The sequence below is a fragment of the Corvus hawaiiensis genome, chromosome 2 (genome assembly GCF_020740725.1).
Source record: "Corvus hawaiiensis isolate bCorHaw1 chromosome 2, bCorHaw1.pri.cur, whole genome shotgun sequence".
NCBI lineage: Eukaryota > Metazoa > Chordata > Aves > Passeriformes > Corvidae > Corvus > Corvus hawaiiensis.
The window spans coordinates 99,287,395-99,307,986 of NC_063214.1; the positions used below are offsets into that span (position 1 = coordinate 99,287,395).

At 39.0% G+C, this 20,592-nt stretch overlaps 1 protein-coding gene across 5 annotated transcripts in view; it reads right to left on the bottom strand.

Annotated features, from left to right (window-relative positions):
* MYO16 (myosin XVI) overlaps positions 1-20,592 on the bottom strand; it is a 370,010-nt gene that overhangs the window by 310,903 nt on the left and 38,515 nt on the right. The window contains exon 1 of one of the 5 annotated variants that reach the window (XM_048328388.1): positions 5,975-6,185. The exons of the other annotated variants lie outside the window; for them this stretch is intronic. The gene's annotated coding sequence lies outside the window, so the exon portion shown is untranslated. Of the gene's footprint in view, positions 1-5,974; positions 6,186-20,592 lie in introns of those variants that run through there. 5 annotated transcript variants of the gene reach the window in all.

Genomic DNA, 20,592 nt, shown 5'->3' on the forward strand with positions numbered 1-20,592 from the left:
TCACCCCTGCTACAGAGCCAGTTGCCAAACAGCTGCCATGGCAAACAGCGTTCAAAACTCTGCCACCAGCGAGTTAACTATTCAAGTATTTTTAAAATGTGGGAGGGGTGATTTAAAATTATGCATTATGCAGAACCACACACACTTTTGTTTGCACTGGAATTATCATGCTTCGGAGACGCTTGAAGGAACGTTAGGTCAGCAGCTATAACAAGTCATGTCATTTGCTGTGCTGATTTTAATTCTCATGCACTGATAGATATTCCTTGTCAGATGGCTTACTAGCTATTTTCCTTCTTGTATTTTGGTAAATTGCAATGTAATTCTCAATCCACATTAATTCTATACCACAGTTAATGACAAATGAGTTAATCATGATGAAATCTTTACAGAGGTTCCTTTGGGTTACCTACTTAAGCTACTGTCAGCATTACACAGTCATCACACTCAAATTAAAGGATCATTATGGTATATATTGAATATTTGGCTTCACAGCAGGTAAATTCTGTTCAAAACATCTAGGATGCTGAGAAACAGTCTCTTTGATCCCCCTCTCCAAAACAGCACCAGCAGGAGAAAACCCAGAGGTATTACCATATTAAAATATTCCTAGAATGACCTGCTTTATATTTACTTTTAGAGTGCTCTTGAGACTGCTTTCTACTTCACATCAGTGCCCAGTAATAATATGATCACTTGGTACCCAATAATCATATCACTCTTACACTGCCACTCTTACATATCCCCAGTTCCCTGGTGCAAAAGACACTATAGCCTGTACTGCAACAACCCCAAAAGGAAAGACTATGAGTTGTTTCTTTTCACTATCACACTATGAGTTGTTTCTTTTCACACCACCAATGCTACCCTGACACACCAAGTAACTGGATGCTGCAGGAAACACAAAGTCTGTTCTTTCTTCTGCCAAGTGTCCTCTGCAAGGTGCTGTTAACTGGAGGTGCACTGAAAATTTTCCATGACACGTGCTACATAGTATCCTTAAGCAAAATTCCAGGAGGCAGGTCACATATACAGATGACTGCCTTCAAGGGCCCCCAGGGAACACTCCTTACAGCAGCACAGAAATAAACACTAAAATCCTCAGTTCTTGGGGAAAAGTTCCCCAATTATCTCAATCCTCAGGGGACCATGGTATAATGTAACTGTATCCTTCAATTCACTTCCCTGTAGGCTTCTAATTTCACTTACTCTAGATTTATACAAAGAAAAAGGTAGGGTGTAAATGTCAAGACTTGGCTTTTTGTTCAGCTGGACCAAGCAAAAACCATGACAATGGTACAAATCAATGGAGGGAAGAACTGGAATTATACCCATGCCTAACCAATTCTGAATTCCATGGAACAAATACCCAGATGCATGTAGAAGTAAATTCAGGCCTCTCAGGGCTCATATTTTTTATGACTCTCATTCAAATGCTTTATATCTGACTACGTATGGATGCCAGGGGCTTTAGCTTCCCGCAGCATTAGCAGCTGCCTTGGCACCTGCTGCAGCATCACTGCTCTCCACCCATCCCCAGAAGCCAAACTTGCCCCACTCACACTGTTCCAGGCCTCACTCCTAAAGTGATGCCATCATCCCTGGTACACCCTGTGCCCACTGGGCGGCCTGGTGCCCACCTCCCTTCCCTTGCCTGGTGCAGCACCATGACCTGCACTCCTCATGACTGACTGCCACTCCTAAGGGTCTGAAAGGTCATCCTGGAAATGAAGAAGAAAAACCCTCAGAGTACTTCAAAGTCCAGGAATATCATTTAACCCTACTAAATCTTCCTGCGGACAGCGAACAGCAACAGTGAAGGGCAAGAGTAAAAGAGTAGAAAAGGTGAGGAACAAAAATAAAAATCAGTGCTCTGTTTTTCTCTCACTTTGGGATACCCTCCAAATTAACAAAATTTTCTCCTGATAAGATCAAATATGAAAGGGAAGGTCATACTGAAATAACAGCTTATGATTCAGGTATTGCAGAAGTACTTGGCAGGAAGGAAACACATCAGCTAAGCAACCAAGGTGAGCGATTTCTTCTTAAATACAACTTCAGCAACAAGGTATGACTCCAATTAAAATGGAGCTGTTTGAGAATGGCACGCTTCAATACTTCTCCCTTATCTAACAACTGCTCATGCATTTAAAAATATATTATGCACCTGTATGTGTTTGTGGATTTTTTATTATTTTGGGTTTGTTTGTTTCTTTTTCAGACAATGTTGAAGCATTAGTATGAGCCTACTATGAACTTTACAGCACTCTGAAAGAAATACTGGCTTAGAAGTGACCCGCTTACTCTGTTCTGGGTGAGTAGATTTAAACAGAATACAAATATTCCCGTTGGGAACTAGTTTCCTGGCTTAGCTTGAAAGAGTCCAGTGCCTGAATCTTGTTAAAAAAAAAAAAAAAAAAAGATACGGCAAAGTCAATAGTACTCAAAAAAAAAAGAGAATTAAAAAATAAAACAAAACAAAGATATCTGGCATGACCCATGGACTGCCCCAGTGACAGTTTCACAGCATTCTGCAGTCACACTGTGACATACAGTTCTAACACTTTTCATTAACGAGATACTTTTTTTTGTTGTTGTTCAATTGTACCAGAAGAAGAAGAGAAATACATTTTGGCTTTGACTCTGCTGTGAATTGCAAACTGAGCTGTAGCACAAAGAACACTGCTAACACAATTATACCTGCATTAGAAATCTATCAGAGAAATAAAAAAGAGACCAGGAGATGAACTGACTCTTTAAAGTGACTGAAATACACACATAGTCACGTTTCCTTTGAGAAGTGCCATCACAGAAAGATAAAGCAATAGAACAGGTAAGAGAGCCTTGATTTAGGGAAAAAAGGAACCCAAAACCTCACTTCTTTCCTTCGTTAAAAACACTCTTGCAGAAACAGTCTTACTTCAAAGTAAGACTTCTTCTGTTTACACAGCCGTAAAACATACATGTACTGTATTATTGGTTCACAGTTTTACAACTACCAAAAATATTCTTTTATGAGCTTAAAAATCCAGTTACATACAAAAGTACTCATCTAGATATGACTTTATTAAATAACAGTGAGTGAACATAACAAGCCAAAATAACAAAAACAAGCATTTCAGCTTGCTATCTAAGACAAAGAAAATGGAGGGAAGTGTTTGCCAAAGATGTGACAAATGGCCTTTTTCTCTGGTATTTTTCTAGAAGCATTATTAAGACAGAAAGCAAACACAAAGCCTTAAAATATGCCAAACCACATCCATGTAAGATAACTTTGCATCGTGTACCACTTTTAAGACAAAGTCCCAACATAAGGCTGTCAAAACGATAGCTCCAAAGGGCCCATTTACATTTTCCTAGCAGCTAATGAATTGCCATGGAAAATGGTGGCAGGCAAGCTTATGGGAAGCATCTCTAAATCAGTTTTTGCTCTTTTGAAACTATGAGCCCAAGCACTTCGTTTGGGAGTGAAACACTCCCTTCTGGCTTCTAACAAAGACTGAAAGAATCCTAGTGTACCTATGGAATAAAAATCATGGAAGCGGTATTCACTTGTCACACACACAGCGAAAATGAAAGGAAAAAGGGTGGGAAAATACACATGGACAGTTTAACCTGCATTTTATAATGTCTTGAATAGGTGTTTAAAAGAAAACTACATGCAACAGGAAAGAGTATTTACTGTAATTTTTAATGTGCCCATAGTTACTCTGAGACAGCAAACCTGACAGAATTGATGCAGAATTGAATTCATGCAGTGCCTGGATTACAGCTGACTTGAACTCAAAAGCCTCTGCACAAGACAATAACATATCCTAATTAGCTCTAATAAAAGCCACTTTAAAGGCACAGCTCTTCATAGCCCTCTTTTGACCTCTGAGCAAACAGAGGAGAATATTGGAAACAAATTAATTACATGAAAAAATGCTTACTTTCCATCCAAATAGTATAAACTAGTTTTGTCTTAACAGAGAAACAGAAATTGACCTTGCATAGTAGGAAAATGGGGTAAAAAGACTGACTACTTTTTGGATGCTGACACATGGTCTGGGTCTTAAGTTTAGTCCAGGACATTTTGGTAAAATGGTTGCAAAACTGTAATAGCAAAACCTAAATATCATTAAATTGATGAAGCACAGTTGATTAAACATTTAGCTAGCCAGAAGAACTTGGGACACATGAATGTTTGTGACAAAGAAAAGCTTATGTAAAGTTGATGACCTGGGATATAACCTAGCCTGATTAGTAAGGAAACAGCACAGCACTTTCACAGGGAAACTAAAAAGAGATTTGGAGGGAACAACTTAAAAATCCTCCTTCCTGAGAGTTTCCACTGTGATTTAACAGTACACAGTGTAACGCACTCCTCGCCCTCCTCCCTCCCTCCCCTGACATTTGTTTCTATTGTTCAATCATCCAAAACTCCCAAGAAAAACTTTCTCACAACAGCTCTGGAGAAAGAACCCAACGAATGAACAAGGGTCTTACTGTCTGTGCTTCTCTTCCACAGCTGCCATTGCGCCTTCCTTTCTTAATCATAGGCAATCGACAAGATTCCAGTATTAAGGAATGATTAAATTATCAAAACAAATAGACTACATCAGAACTGCAGAATATAGAAGCATGTCATGGCACTTAGGTCTGGGCAAGTACCTCTGCCACATCTTTACCATGCAGTGGGATAAAACCTGAGTTTCTAATGGCACATGCATCTTTCTTTTCAACTGTCAAAATAAAAGTTATATGCTGGGAATTTGTGCTTCACTGCTTCCATTCTGTTATTTAACAATGATAAATAAGGATCAACATTTGACTCCACAGTCTGACCGAGACCCTTATTATTGTCATGCTGTTTTCCATTGATCAATTCTACAGCAAAAGTAAGAATCTGAAGTGACACAAGTACACCTGAGGTCCAAACTGATTCATGTCTCATCTTCAGCCACATTTCAGTGGGCAGGAATTAAAGCAGTTTTTGTATATTACACACATTTTCCTCTCCACTGACAGTTTTATAGAAAACTCCTTTGCTCCCACGCTGATATTTGCCTTACACCCAAAAAGCATGTACCTCTGGAGGAAGGATTATACACCTAAAATTTTGAGCAGAAGACTTGTCTCAAGTCCAGCACAAAAAGCAAGTTTGAACATTTTTGCGTTCCTATACATTTGAATGCATCCTCTAAGATCAGTTCTTCTGGACAGTATCTTAGAAATTGCCACTTGGATGCTTCTAAAGGAGATCCTGTTTGTTTGAAAGCTCCTCTTTAAATTAAGTCCAGGATTGGGAATGTTATTTTCCACACTGCTTATTCTTTCAGGAAACATCATCTAAAGGTCTAATTCTATTGATTGCAGTTCCTGTTTTGCCTGAGACTAAATTGGCCACCTTTGTTTTATTCATCAGGACTCATTCCCAGAAGCTTGCTTTAGCCAGCATCTGAATTACATGCTACCAGCAACATGCAGCACAAGCATAGCAGAGTTCCAACTAGCCTAGATACACCCTAAATTCCCTAATTCCTTCACAGTGCTACAAACCTCTTGCATGACTTCAGACAAGTCATTTCACTGTACCTTTGTCATCTTCCACAACTGAAATACTTACACAAGCCTTTTACATATGAGTTACACATGCAGCAGAAGCACAGAGTTAAGTGCTCTGAGGTGGAGTTGCAGGGATTATTTTAATAACATTTCTGAAAAAATTCTATTGAAGAACAACTTCAGTGGATCATTTCATCAAAAATTTGTATTCTGAACAACCCACACAAGACAAAGTATGCTTTAACAAATGAGAAGAATTATTATCCCCCCACCTTCTCATAATTGTCCTTACTTCTTTTGGGGAAACACAGATTTCCTCAAACTCTGTCACTGTACTGAGCTATTTAGCCCATTTAGCTCCAGCTGGGGCCTAAGTCTAAGAGAAAGCAAAAACATTGCAGGCACTCATTCTTCACCTGATGCTTACCTGTCTCCAGTGATTTTCAAAGCATTTTCTGAACCTTAAATGATCTCTTCACTGAGTAGCATCTAGAGATTCCTCCTCAGAGCGCTTGATGAGCCTCCCTTTAAAGTCATGCAATGCAAAGATGGGAGGGATATACTCCTCCTGCCTCCTCCCCTTAAAAAAAAAAAGTTATTTCAAACACATTGTGCTAGCACATGTCCTGCCTCAGCAGACTGTTTTGAGTTCTTCCACTTAACTGACAATATGTTTATGGTCCTGACCATAGTGCTCTGGAGAGAAAAATAAAGCCCCAAGTATCCAGTGCTGGGCCCAAAACTCCAAAACCTCCTGAACAAAAGATAATAACACCATAATTAAAACCATGATAAGTCATTAGAAACACTTCACTAGTACTAAGACAGAAAACTTGGCATAGTATTAAAGTACAATGAACAAAGCAACACAAAACACTCCCACAGCATTAAACACTGGGAACAAAAACATACAGACAAATGATAGATTGTTCGTGAAGCAGATTGCAATATTGTTTACAATTACAATCTCACACTATTCTTCAAATGTTCTTCCTAACACTGCTGGCTTCTTGGCACTGTGTTTATAAAAATCTTTCTTGAAGGTCAAATTGTACCAGAAAACTCTCTCAGTATTAATGAAAGTTTGTATATTTGTTAAGCCCCTCACATCTCACACCACTGATCTATCAGAAGAAAGTACTGATTAAGAAGAATTCCCCACAAAATTTTTCAACTTATAATGATGCTTTTATGACATAGTTCAAATTTAGTTAATTTAATGTAAAAGATGTCTGGTTGACTCAGCAGGATATGGTTATAGGCATGATTGTATGGCTAACTATTCAACCTTTTTTAAAAATCATTGGGTATAGCACACAAATGTATCAAAAATCACCAATTTTTTTTTTTTTTAAATTAAAGTTCTTACTGAAATTCAAGAAGTCTTAAGAAAAGGGCATTTCCGTGGAATATTGTCCTTTATATATTGTCAGTTTGATACATAAGCTCTCTTTCTATTGTGAAAACAACTTACAAATATGCCCTCCAAGCCATCATATTGCATCTTGAGCTCTTCCTTGTAACCAAGACTCGAGGAACATGTGTAAGCCTTATTTATATTTCATGAATTAGCTGAATTAATGCCAATAGAAGGAAAAAGAAATTCTTTTGTTCAGTCAAAGAGAATTCAGGAAGCAAAACCAATAAAAGGCTTTATAAAGTACAATAATGCATAAAAAAAACTATTAAAGGTTGTTTTTATTTTTAATATATAATTATAATAATATAATTAAGAACTTTTTAACATGCCAGCTGAGATTAAGAACTTGGACATCCAAAAATCTGTAAAATGGTCCTCTAGGGGAGTTGTATACAATATGTAGCAGTTATGGCTGATGAGCTCATGAGTGAAAGGTAGGAAAAGTGTTCTTTTGATTTAAAAAAATGTAGTTTTGCAGTTACAGAAAGGCCTCTGGACCACAAGTGTTTTTAAAATTAATAAACATCTAAATTAATTAGAGCAGGAGATACAGAAGTAAAATGAAGAAAAAGATAAAAATATACATGGTTTACAACGCAATATTGCAGGATAATCATAAAAGGAATGAATGAAGAAAAAAATGTCAGGGTTGGGGTTTTTTTTCCATTTACAATACACTGCAATTTTTTTTTTTTTTTTTTTTAAAGCCTGAACACCTTACCCTGGTGTATCCCTACTGTAGCAGTCTATTTGAGTTGGTGATTAATTGCTTTGTGTCTTTCTGGCCTTACCAAGACTCAGTTCTCCATTACTACAGTGCCATATGATAACAGGCCATTACTGTTGTGCAACCTTGAGAGAAGCAATGACACAAGGGAATAACATACATGACACATGTATCACCTTGTCCAACACCTCTTGGAACACGCTTTATTGTAATTTCAAATTACTTCTTCAAACTATTTTTGCCTCCACTACTCCCTTTTGGCAGCCACTTCAGAGTAGCTTTAGGAACACTCACTTTTATGATCAGAAATGGAGTCACTCAGAAACTCTGGCAAAACAAGAGTCAGACTAGAAAGAGCCATCAGCTGAATCTAACCTGATTTAATGAACCACCTTGGATTCAGCTTTCAAAGAACTGAAATGAAATCTTGCCTGACTTCCCAGTAGGTGGCTGGAAGCCTTGAGTACCAACATGTCCAAAGTTGGAGTAGCATTTGGAGACACTTTGGACATCCCCACTACTTAAACCTGTACCAGTGCCAGACATCCTGAAGCTTCTAATTATCTTGACTGCAGGTGTCCAGAGGTCTGACAGCTCTGGGAGTCTCTCACCATGAGAAACCTGTTCTGGCTGCACAGCCTGAGCCACTGGATGACGCTCCATTAGCCAGGCCAAGTAGTTTCACACATGCTGGGGTTGTTCTTAGCACAGAATTAAATGTTGCAACAGAGCAGGCCTGGCAAGCAGGCTAATGCTAGAAAGACTATATCCTGCTTTGCCTCATCTGCCTTCTTTACTGGATTTACATGGCAAGATGCTATCAGTGGGGTAGGCTACTGATCTGTTTTGACCCATGATGGTAACTGATATCCCTGTCCTTATCTGGACCCACTAGATTTGTCTTATTTTCTTCATTTCCTCTTGAAAAAGGCAAGGGAGAGAGCAGCTGGGTAGATGTCCAGCAAGCAAACAAGGTCAACTCACCCCATCTTCAGTGTGCTCTGTCCCAGAAATCTATTGTTAAGAAGTGAGGAAGCTATTGAAGAATCACAATTACAAGAAAGACTTACAACATGACTGAAATATTTTTCTCCTCCTTCACAGCTAAACTTCACCAGTTTCAATAATCTTTTGATGAAAAATTGTAACTTTATAGTGGAAATCATATATTCAACCATCCTAGTAGTAGAAGTAGTACTACTGCTTACATTTACTAACAATAATTAACTACTTATATTTACTAAGAATCACTAATTTCTAACAAGTAAAAACTGTTGACTGAAAGTTATTAACCAACAACAGAATAGTTTGTAACTATCAAAATTGTCCTAACTACTTTTTTATAATAAAAACCGTAATTTTCTTTTAAAGAATCCACAAGGTGGCTGCAGTTGCCTAGGAAACCCAATTTCTAAAGCATACAATAAAAAACCTCAAAAATATAATGCATGAAGCACCTAGCATGAATTATATACCCAATGCAATACTGATTCATTTTGAAATAGACCCACATGAGAATATCAAATCCAGGACTACTAAATGTTTCTCTAAGACTAGTCTTGCATCTAGCCAGCTTCAGATATCCAAACAGGTTCAAGAGCCATGATTCATTTTGGTGCATAGAGTAGCTGGGTCCAGCTTTTGGCATCCACTGACTGAGAAGCTAAAAGACCTTGTGGATCAGGTGGGCATAATCACAGGATTGAAGCTTTTACTCATGCCTGCTCAGGCTCTTGCACTTAAGTTTTATGCCAATATTTCACCTTAATATTCTGGACTTGAACTTAAGTTACTCTGTTTATATTGTGGGCTTTTTTCATTATTTTTGTGCACATCTTGTATACTCTATGCAATTTGGATCACTCTAATCACACAAACGTAGCATAGCTACAGAATATTTTAAAAGGTATATATAGTCCAAACACAACGTAACTCCAATATTGAGACACAATAAAACAGGGTAAGATGTTTATTTTTAAAAAGACACTGTAAATATGGAAATACCAGTAAATAGGACTGTGCAAGCATCCTTTCCAGCTTCCACTGCTGCTTTCCCAGATCTTCACCTATACACTTGGTCAACATAACTCCAGGGGTTGCTGCCTCTCATACAAGGCTGTCAAACTGAGCCTATTTTATTAAGACTTTGAAACAAAGTTACAAAACTGGTCAAGACCACCTTGACCGAATTCAGCAAACAACTGGCTACGTGCCTGTCACTGGCATTTTGCCAGTGAGCACTGGCTGGTGCAGCTGGCAAAGCCATGTCCCAAATTGCATGAACTGCAGGAGTGCATGCAGTCATTTTCCTGTTCTGCAAGATAAAATACACATCCATGATAAACGAGCAAACAGACTTTATGCAGGTGAAAGGCAAAAAGAGGAATTATGGCAGAGAGCTTCAGTGAAGTGGACAGCAGGTCCATCAGGCTGGGAGCAGGCAGAGCTGCCCATTGCCATCTGCTTTCACTGATGGGAGCACCAGTGGGATTGCTGCCATCTGTGTGCAGCCGGTGTGCAAACCAGGGCAGGCGAGAACAAGACCTGGAGTTAGGGGCTGTCCAGCTTCCAGCACTTCCTTTGGCCACCAGCTTGACACCAACCTTGGAACGCTGGTTTTGTGGTAAAGTTCATTTAGCATGAAGGGATAAAGTCAGAAGCAAAATGCCTCTGCAAGCTGCATTACAGCAGTCTCAGTCAACTCCTTTTTCCCACAACCTCATTAACATTGATCTTGTCTCAGGCTTCCACACAGGACATTGTAGGATCTCTTCCATCTCCCAGCAGAGACACGTGCATAGTGATGATATCTGAACATAACTCTAAGAAGACTTTGATGAAAAATGCTCATGCTAATACTGAAATGAGCCTTATTTCCCCCTCAGTTATACTTATTTAGTCCCTACTAAAAACAGCAGCTGCTAGTTTTACACATCTCTCCTTTTCCCAGCTTCCTATGAGAACAGCAGTCACAGACCACTGCAATGTACTAACTACACCCTATGGTTTGCCATGGAGACTTCAAAGTTCTAAAGCAGCCTTTTCTTAAGTGACAATCTGGTTTAGTTTTCTGCTCTTTCTTTGCATCTCTCAGCAGGCTTTCAGGTTTGTTCTTACATAATTCAAGCCTTTTATCTTGCACTTTCTTCTCTTTTAAGCAAGTTAAGCACAAAACAACACAGGTATGGAAAGAAGCACAATTTTAAAACTGTCCTTTTCAAATCAGGAGTGAGGATTTTGACTACAGCAACCTAGTAATAACTTACTGGTGAATAAAAGACATGTGAAAGTTAGAAAACAATAGTATTACACAAACCTCCACCAAAATACACAAGAAGACCCATATGCACCATTAGTCTTTCTGCAATGAGGTAGCAGTGCACTCAGTGAATAGTGTCATCACCAAAACTAGCTCTGGTTTAAAGCAGGTAGATAATCTCACTGTTCAGTGGACACTATAGATCTTAGTCTTTTACTATATATGGAACCCAGGTAGATTGTTAATATCTTGAAACATCCCAAAGGAGAGAGCAAAATAAAATTGTGAGGGATAGAATTGCAGTTCTGTGTCCCACAAGTAAAATTCTTATTTATTTTTTTCAAAATATATTTATTGTCTTTCATAAAAACTTGGAAGTAAACCCCAGACCTCAATAGACCCAAATGATCACATGGGGAAAATATGCAGATATTGCATGCAACAGTAATGTCATAACAAAACTTAGGCTGTGTGGGGAAGAAGAATATAGAAAGAAGGCAGAAATAAGGAAATTGACGTAGTGATATAAAGAAAACATCAGCAGTCTCAACAGCCTGCTTCTTTTTAAGTCAGTGAAGGGGAGGTAAGGTTGGCTCTTGACGGTACTCTGTGTTTTATGATGTACAGGAGCTCCCAAACATGGATTAAGAAAGATGATCCCAAGTTTGTGATGGCTCTCAGATTTCTGGGTACTTCACATCAACCCATGACATCGATTTCCCATTCAGATATGCTTTGTTGACAACAGATTTCAAATTTATTGAACAAAGTTATATTAAACAGTGGGTACACACAGCTATCATCTTCATCCTAAAGACTCAATAGTCTCTTGGATGGACTCAGTCCAAACAAAGAAGCAACCTGAGCATAAATATCCTAGGATCGTTGCAGAAGTCTCTGTAAACCAAGAGGGTGAGTGCTGGTCTGAGACCTTTGTAACAGTTTATTTTTACAAAGGCATATGCTTCAGCTACCCATACTCAGTCACATTTCTGGGGATATTTCTTCCACATGAAGGAATATGCCATGAATTCAAATGCTGCAAACCCCCTTTTTTTTTTCCTACCACACATAACATTTGTGTATTTAGTTTCAAACAACTGTCCTCCACTTACAAAATAATTTTAATCAATAGTAAGATGCCAACAACACTGATTCAACCAATATCACATAGAGCAAAGAACACTTGTTTAGAATTTTGTGTTGCTGAAGTCCGTGCTGTCAAGTGATGCTAAAAGGAATACAAGGGAAAACCTATCCTTAAGCAGCTACACTGCTGTAGGAATTCACAACTGGTTGTTCTATATTCCCTTCCAGGAAAGGATGTTCATCATTAACCAGAATTTTGTTCAGATCCCAATACTCACATTTGAAAAGTAGGCATCTAATTGTCAGTAGTGTGAATTGTCATCACAATTCACTATAGGACAGAGGTAGCAGCTCCTGGTACTTAGCAGAAACAAAACAAAACAAAACTGACTCTCTAATGAACAAGCAAAAACACCGTCAAAAGCCCCAAACCAATAAATTAGTATCTTATAAGCAGTTTCGGAGGGGTGAAGTCTAGCACAGTCTGGCATGAACATATGATCAAAATTATTAAATTACTCTAGCCTGATGCCTGTCACCTAGTTAGCTGTATGCGCAAGGTTTTAGCCTTTCACTCTGACTTCCAATGCATTTTTCTTTGCATTTAGAAAGCCTCCAAGTGCATACAGTGATTTTGGCTGATGGTGCCTTTCTATACTACTGCAATTGAATCACTTCAAACTGCACGCTCACTTAACTTCCAATACATTAACATAAAAACATCTTTCTTTGTCCAACTTGCTCCCTGTGAACTTGCTTGAGAACAGAAGGATTTATATTATGAGGTGGGCTGCAACCTGTGAATCTAAGGTGAGTTTGTCTAGTGTCTGGAATACAGTATGTTTCTTAATCAAAAGACAGTGTTTCACTACAAAAGGCAATGGCTATTTTGGCCAAAAGCAGTATCAGTTGCTCATTATTTGGTTTTGTGAATCAGTAAAGAGTGTGAGTTAAACTGAAAGGTTTTAGGCTAAGGCTCCCTTACAGAGTAGCCACGATGCCCGTGAAAGCCTCCCAAAAGTCTGTAATGAATGTCAGTCTTCTGTGGCAATCGGGAAGTTCTGAATCTACAAAACCTGTCTCCTCGACCACTGCAAAAGGTTAGCACCACAGGAACCATCTAGAAGTGGGCTTGGCATCTTCCTAGGCAGTTAAAAGGAAGATAACTATGTCTTACCATATTCTCTCAGCAGCATTTAGTTTCAAGCATTTTTTTCATCCAAACAAATTTATCATAAAACCCTTGTGACCACTGTGAGCAAACATGAAAAAAAAATAAAAAAATTCAGACCACCTAGCACAACATTTTTTCTCTGCCGCTGACAACTGAGGAGCTATTTAGGCTTCCTGCTTTCCTTTCTCTCATCTACTTCAGCTTATTCCCTAAATAATCCCCTGCATTGGACATCCCAGATCTAAGATTACTAGAGTGTACTTCTGTCCATTCATTTTAGTATCTGTGGCCCTACTGCCCATTAATGTGTTGATTTTCTGGGATTTTTTTGGGTTTTATTCTTAAATAATGTTACATTATCTGCATTCACAAGCTCTTATAGAAATAAACACCAAAAAAATTTTAATAAAAAATAAATTCTTTTCACGTGTTTTAAGTTTATCTCCTCCAAAATTCAAATGTCATACAGCTCCAGTAACAGCCCTGTGATGTTAAACTTCACTCATCTTTTCCCTGTGACTCTAGTTCTTAAAGACAGCTGCTTCCCCTTCATCAATTTAAGTAGCTCCTCTCTGTTCCTCTACTACCCTTCCTGGAGTGTGGAAACTGGACCTGCACACAACTGCTGAGATTTGGGCACATTAATGTTGTACAGCACAGCAAAACACAGAGCAGACACTCCGTGTTCTGTTCTCAACACTCTTCCTGATTATGCCAAACATTTTAACAACTTTTTTGACTGGTGCTGCTACAAACAAAGCTGATGATATTAGGGAATTGTAGATGATGACTCCAGGACCTTTACAAGCACAGCTGTCAAAAACCTAGTAGAACTCTCCCGGGGTGACATGCATGAGAGAGTTTGTTTGTAGTAGTCTGCAAGTGGAATTGCAGCCTGTGTTCTCTTTGGCTCTGGTTTTCCTTGCCGAGCAAACAAATTCAAACGAAAATGTGATTCCTGACACAGTGTTGTCAGGAGAAGTAGCTGCAGTGTCACCTGCCTTTGTGTCCTGCCTGGAACTAGCAAGATACAGCATACAGGTGCAGAAAGCTGGAACAAAGTACTTCAGGACTGGCAGCATCAGGCAGGCAAGTCTTGATAATGCAGGCTTAACAGTCTATGTTGGACCTTTTATTACGTGTCATCAGCTTTCTGCATTTTCCTCTTTGAATTACTGAGCACAGCTAGTATGTTACTCTATCACACAGTATATATCATAATAGTTTTAAAGTTACCATCTGTAGAGATTGAGGATATAATGCTATTTCAAATTTTAATATTCCAAAATCTTTTCAGTGTTTTATTTTGAAAATTAAATAAATAAAACTGCAGTTACTTTTAAAACTTCTGCCTTCTCACTGTCGGTCAGGTTGACTGCGTATTCACTTTGGATCACTCTAAAATGTCAGTGGCATGGTATTCTCCGTCCTTAGTGTCACCTCCTTGCTTCCTGCTATTCCTTTTTCTTCATTAGGAACAGGATCCCAAGAGAGCTTAATTCCTTTTACTAGAGTGAAAGGAAAAATCATGTTTTCGAAAGGTCACTGTTCATAGTGTTATTATAACTTCTTACAATGCAATCACTCAATAGGAAATTGAACCCATTTAAAAAAAAATCTGATTCAAGGTATTTATATAGTATGCATTAAGAAAGCATCCAATAATTTAGCTTTTTCCAGAATGGCTGAACTCATAGTAAAGCAAGTCAGATCATCATTACAGCAATTGCCAGAGGATTAGCTATCACCCTACCTGAGGCTCATCAAAAAGTACTATGAGGTTGGAAGAGCCATCCTACAGCTGAGCTGAATTAAGTCAGTTTGTGTAAGAAAGATAAAATGCATCGGCTACAGGAATAAAGCTGACAACGACGAGCAGAAGTGAATTGTAAGTCGAAGTGAACAGAGCAAAAACCTCTGAGTAGTACAGATGGGTCTTCAGCAGTAGAAACAAGGTTAGGAGAAAGTATGGACTGGTTTTTGCACAGCCATGTGAAAAAGCTGAAGCCCAGAGAAAAAGAGTCTGGGCATGGTGCCATGCCTTCCTGAGCTCAGAGGGCAGCCTGCCAGCCTATACTTCTGAGTCACAACAGATTTCTCTTGACAGCATGTCTGTGAAAGAGGAGTATTATTAATTCTCTCATTTTAAGAATCTTACTCTCCTCAGGGTTAAGGAAAGGCTGTAGGGAAATATGATTTGGATCTTATATTTTATTCAGTTCTGAATAAAATTTCCTATTTAAACTAGGTCTCCCAGGATGTAAGATCTGGGGGTCATGGGGGTGGGGGGTGCACAGGGAGCCTGGTTTTGGTGGAAGAAAGGGAACATGGAGGAAGAAATCTCCTGAGTGTTTTTTTCATTCAATCTTCAGAGAGAAAAATTGGCATCAATTTTGATTTGTCTCTTCGGGGGGAATAAATTGTTGTGTTCTACTACATTATTTAAGCTTCAAAACTAAAATGCTCACCTTCTTCATCTATAAATACCTATCCTTCGATTTTTCACAATATCAACACTTTGTGCAGAAAAAAATCAACTCAATGCCCTAAGAAAACAGAGGGAAGAGGGAGAAGTAAAAAATGCACATATACAAAGAAAGTTTTACAGAATAAAACAATGTTGTTCTTCACTATTAACAACAACAAAAAAGTATCTTGAAAAGAAATTTTATCCCTCTCATACCTCCAGAGCAACACAAAGCACTGAAAAATATTCTCAGTGGGTACTTGATCTCTGCAGCTGCCCTGCTGTGGTATTGCCACTTCCTTGGAGAAGCATTTCCTCCCAGATGCACTGAGCAACTTACACAGTGGCTGATTCAGCTGCCCCAGTTTTGGAACTACACTCTGAATATCCTTCACAACAGTTAGAAATAACTTTTATGCCTTATCCATAACCAAAATAATCAGGACCAGGGATCACAGAACCACAGAATTGTGGAAGGGCTTAGGCTGGAAGGGAACTTTAGAGATCACCAACAGCAACCTCACTGCCATGGGCAGGGGTATTTTTAGGTCAGACTGCTCAAAGCCCCATCCAACCTGACTTTGAACAGGTCCAGGGATGAGGCTTCTGCAACTTCTATGGGCATCCTGTTCCAGTGTTCCACCAACCTCATTGTAAAAAGTCCTCTTTCTATCCAATCTAAATCAACCCTCTTTCAGTATAAAGCCATTCCCCCTTGTCCTCCCTCATACTCCAAACCCTGGCAGAAAGTCACTTTTTTGTAGGCCCCTTTAGGTCCTGGAAGGCTGCTAGAAGGTCTCCCTGGAGACTTCTCTTTTCTAGGCTGAATAAATATTCTCGTAGAAGAGGTGTTCCCTCCCTCTGATATTTTTTGTATCCCCCCCACTGGACCCATTCAAACAAACCCGTGATTGTCTTGTACTGGGAACACCCAAGCTGGATGCAGTGCTCCAGGTGGGATCTCATGAGAGCAGAGCAGAAGGTGAGAATCACCTCCCTCAACCTGCTGGTCACCTCTTTTTATCCAGTTCAGCATACAGTTGGTTTTCTGGGCTGACAGTGAACATTGCTGGCTCATTCTGTGAAGAACGCATAGAATTTGGAAAAGTTTATGCCGTTTGAAAAACAACTGCAACAATACTTTCCATAAATACTCTAGTATGAAGTTATTCTGGGTTTCCAAATCCTATTTAGGTGCACAAGGAAGGGACTGTATTGCCCAGCTGCAGCTGAAAAGGACTACAGCATACTCAGAATGCTCAAAGCAACCATAACTTCTGTCCCAGCAGTCAAGTGCATATATCAATGAACACCTATGGACATCTCAGCCAACCTAAGGTTTAACTGCAGTGCTAGATACCACAGTGAAACATTCAACTGAATAAATTTACTGTAAAATTTTATCTTCCAGTGATTTACAAACTTTATTTGGATAAGGCCATGCTTAAATTGTAAGTTCAGAAGTTACTGTAGAGAGGAAGCAGTCACAAGTTTCTCTGTGGGAGGTAAATAACCCTATCAATTCTGCTAAATCCCACAAATAAAACTACATAATCCAAATGAAAATAAGTACCAACTTAGCTATTAGTACATGCTTCTAAGAAATATATACATATTCCATGGTGACAGTAACTTCTCACCAATAACCTACATTAGAAACAATGACCTATTGAATAGAATACATTTCAGCTAACACAGCTATGTTCACACACTGGAGTGTTAATATTTGTAAGTATTAGGGTCTACATATGACAACCTGAATCTCCTAGGAAAAACTTTATTCACACACAAACACTTAATTTGCATGGAAGCCTCCAAGTCCTGTATGATTTTTACTACAGAGAGTGAGAGAATCAGCCAAGCAATAACATGGAACATGACAGGGTTTTATGAGCAATGGCAATAGCTCACAGTGCTTTAATAGCCGTAAGTCTGCCATAGCTTATAGAAATAGTAAAGCAAAAATGTATTCAGGATGTAATTAAAGCAGTGAAAATTGATACAGGGTTACAGTCAAGAGTCCTGAGTTGGCAAAATCATGTCCTGCAATTTTTTTCATGCCAAGTAATCCAGGTCACAGCTGCCACACCATTGACGAATAGAGAATACTCTAATGCTGAGTTCAGTGAAGAATTAAGAAGGCTGGGAAACCAGGTCAAATACTTACCTCTGCCCTGCTGAAGCCCTCTCTGGGACCTGTCCACCTAGCCCCTTATGCACTACTGGAAAAGGTATTGTAGCATCTATTCTCACCAGCCTCGACAGAAAACTGTGACTTCCCCCAGACAACCAGGCACTAAATTTTTATGTAGAAGTGGAAGAAAGTTAAAACCTCAACTTCACTGCTAGCTATAGGCATAGCAAATGCATAAGAAAATATCCCAAAGGACACAAAATTTGATTCAGTGGTTTTGGTTATTGTAGCATGTAGAACATGGGGACCAATTTATCTTCTAGTTTTTGATCCATTGGAATCCAACCTCCTACACAGAAGCATAGACTAGGCTGGGTTAGACGTGACCTTCAAAAGTCGACTAGTCCAACACCCCCTACAATGAGCAAGGACATTTTTCACCTACATTAGGTTGCTTAGAGCCTCATGCAACCTGATCTTCAATGCTTCCAGGGATGGGGCATCCACCACCTCTCTGAGCCACCGGGTCCAGTGTTTTACCACCCTCATTGTAAAAAACATTTTCCTTATATCTTCCTAATCCAAATCAACTCCTTTAAATTTAAAACCATTCCCCCTTGTCCTAACAATATGGGCCCTGCTAAAAAATTTGACCCCCTCTTTCTTGTAAGCCCCCTTGAAGTGCTGAAAGGCTGCCATCAGATCTCCCTGAAATCTTGTCTTCATCAGGTTGTATAACCCCAATTCCCTCAGCCTTTACTCATAGGAAAGGTTCCAGCATGTTCACAATACATTAAGCTCCCTACCACAGGAATAAAAAATAATCTGGTGCATTTAAATTTAAGGAGTAAGTACTGAAAACACAGGTATGGAAAGGTCAGCAAACCAGTGCCTCTTTAGGAACTTATGCACAAGAGCCATTACTAATGCAGCTCAATTCATAAAGTATCAGCAGGTGAGCTGATAGTCCTCACATCATCCAGTTCTTAAAAGACAAGGTCAGAAAGCAGGGAAAAAACCTCCTGTGGATCATTTTGTCACAATAAGTAGAGAACCAGGACTGCAGGATTCACCGTGGTATATCATGGACTGTAGGAAGAACCAAGTAGTGTCACAATCAGGATTCAGTCACAAGATCAGTGATTCTGTGTTTTGATTCTCTTTTAACTGCCAGGGAAGGAGGCAAACTTGTTGCTATTTCTGTGCTCCCATTTCCACTACCTAACCTATTATATGAGCCACTCTTCTGCTTTATTCATTCTACAGCAGTGCAGTACAAAAAGATAACTATTTAGCTGGAACATCCAACTAATAGATTTAAGTGGTACGTATTGGCACAAAGGGTTTTAGAATAGAGTTATATCAATTAATTAAATCTACAGCTAATGTGATTCCTCAAGAAATAGCCAGTAAGGCAAAGCAACTTGTCTGAGATCTTATGAAAATACAGCCTCAACCAAACAGATGCGTGGAAGAATGACAGAGGAAAACAGTCACCTCACACAGGACTGAAGGAAGACCATAAAAACCACTGGAAATTATACACAAGAGAGTGGTGGATGGCTCCTAGGGCTACAGTAAACTATTTACCAAATTAACACACTTCAGGAAAACCTGAAAACTACTGAGAAATTGCCAAGGCAACTTTTATGCTCAAGGGGGAGCCATATATTCCAAAAGGGCTGGAAAGAGACTGTCACCAACCCCAAAGTACAAAGGAGATTAGAGACTAAGGACTCTCCCAGAATTGCTCAGAAGATACCAGAAAACACATTCTCCAATGAAGACAAAAAAAGCTTCTCAGCCTTCCTCAGAAGTCTTCTAACTTCTGCCCTGTGGCCCTTGCCCACACCAGACAGCTCTGACCAAATGACAAGTGACTAGATGGCTCCAAGGAAGAGAACAGCAGAGACTGGCTCACAGGTACAGTTCTTATTCATGGTCTCAGCCGGGTGTCTCATCCTGCACTGAAGTGAATTGAACATTGCCTTCACCTGAGTATCTTCTTTAATCCTAAAAAGCTGCTCTTGAAACTTTCTAACACCAAAAGTTAGCTGAGGTGCTCAAATAAGATAATTTGTATTAAAATATTCTTAAAGAGACAAACTCACATTTTTAAGAAAAGAAAGAAGTGAAACCAAAGAACAAGGAAAATTTACCTCAGTAGCTTAAGAAGAAGCAAGTCGGTGTCTGAGTAGAAACTACTCCAAAGGATACTGGCACGTGAAAGCACTGGCAGTTTTTGTAGCATACTACATCTCAAACGCACAGAAACAATTTACCAAACTGGTAAAAAATGGAAAAAAAAGCCAACAAAAGATACAAAAAAGGTAGAGAAACAAAAGACTGAGAATTTAGTAAGAGGCCACTGACCAAAAACTGAAGAACTATGGAAAGAAAACAAAAACATGAGAAGATGAAAGATGGCAACTGAGGGTAAATACAAAGTTCTAGCATACTATTATAATTCTAGAGGTCAGTGGGCTGAAATCAAAGCCTGAGACAGTACTCTATGAAAAAAAAATCTCATGGTCAGATGCTGTTTTTTCTTCCCTTTTCTGTACACCGAAAAATAAAACCCAGTGAAAAGACACAGACTGACTGCATAAGAAACAATGACTTGTACATAAGTAAGGGCTTTTAGCAGGTGTGATGTTGCATTGTGACACAGAATAAAGTGGTTTTGTTATTACACAAAGCTACAGATGAAGTGAGGTTATGATCCTATGAAAGAATTTGACTTTATACAGCCATATTGCTCAGTGGAATTAATGT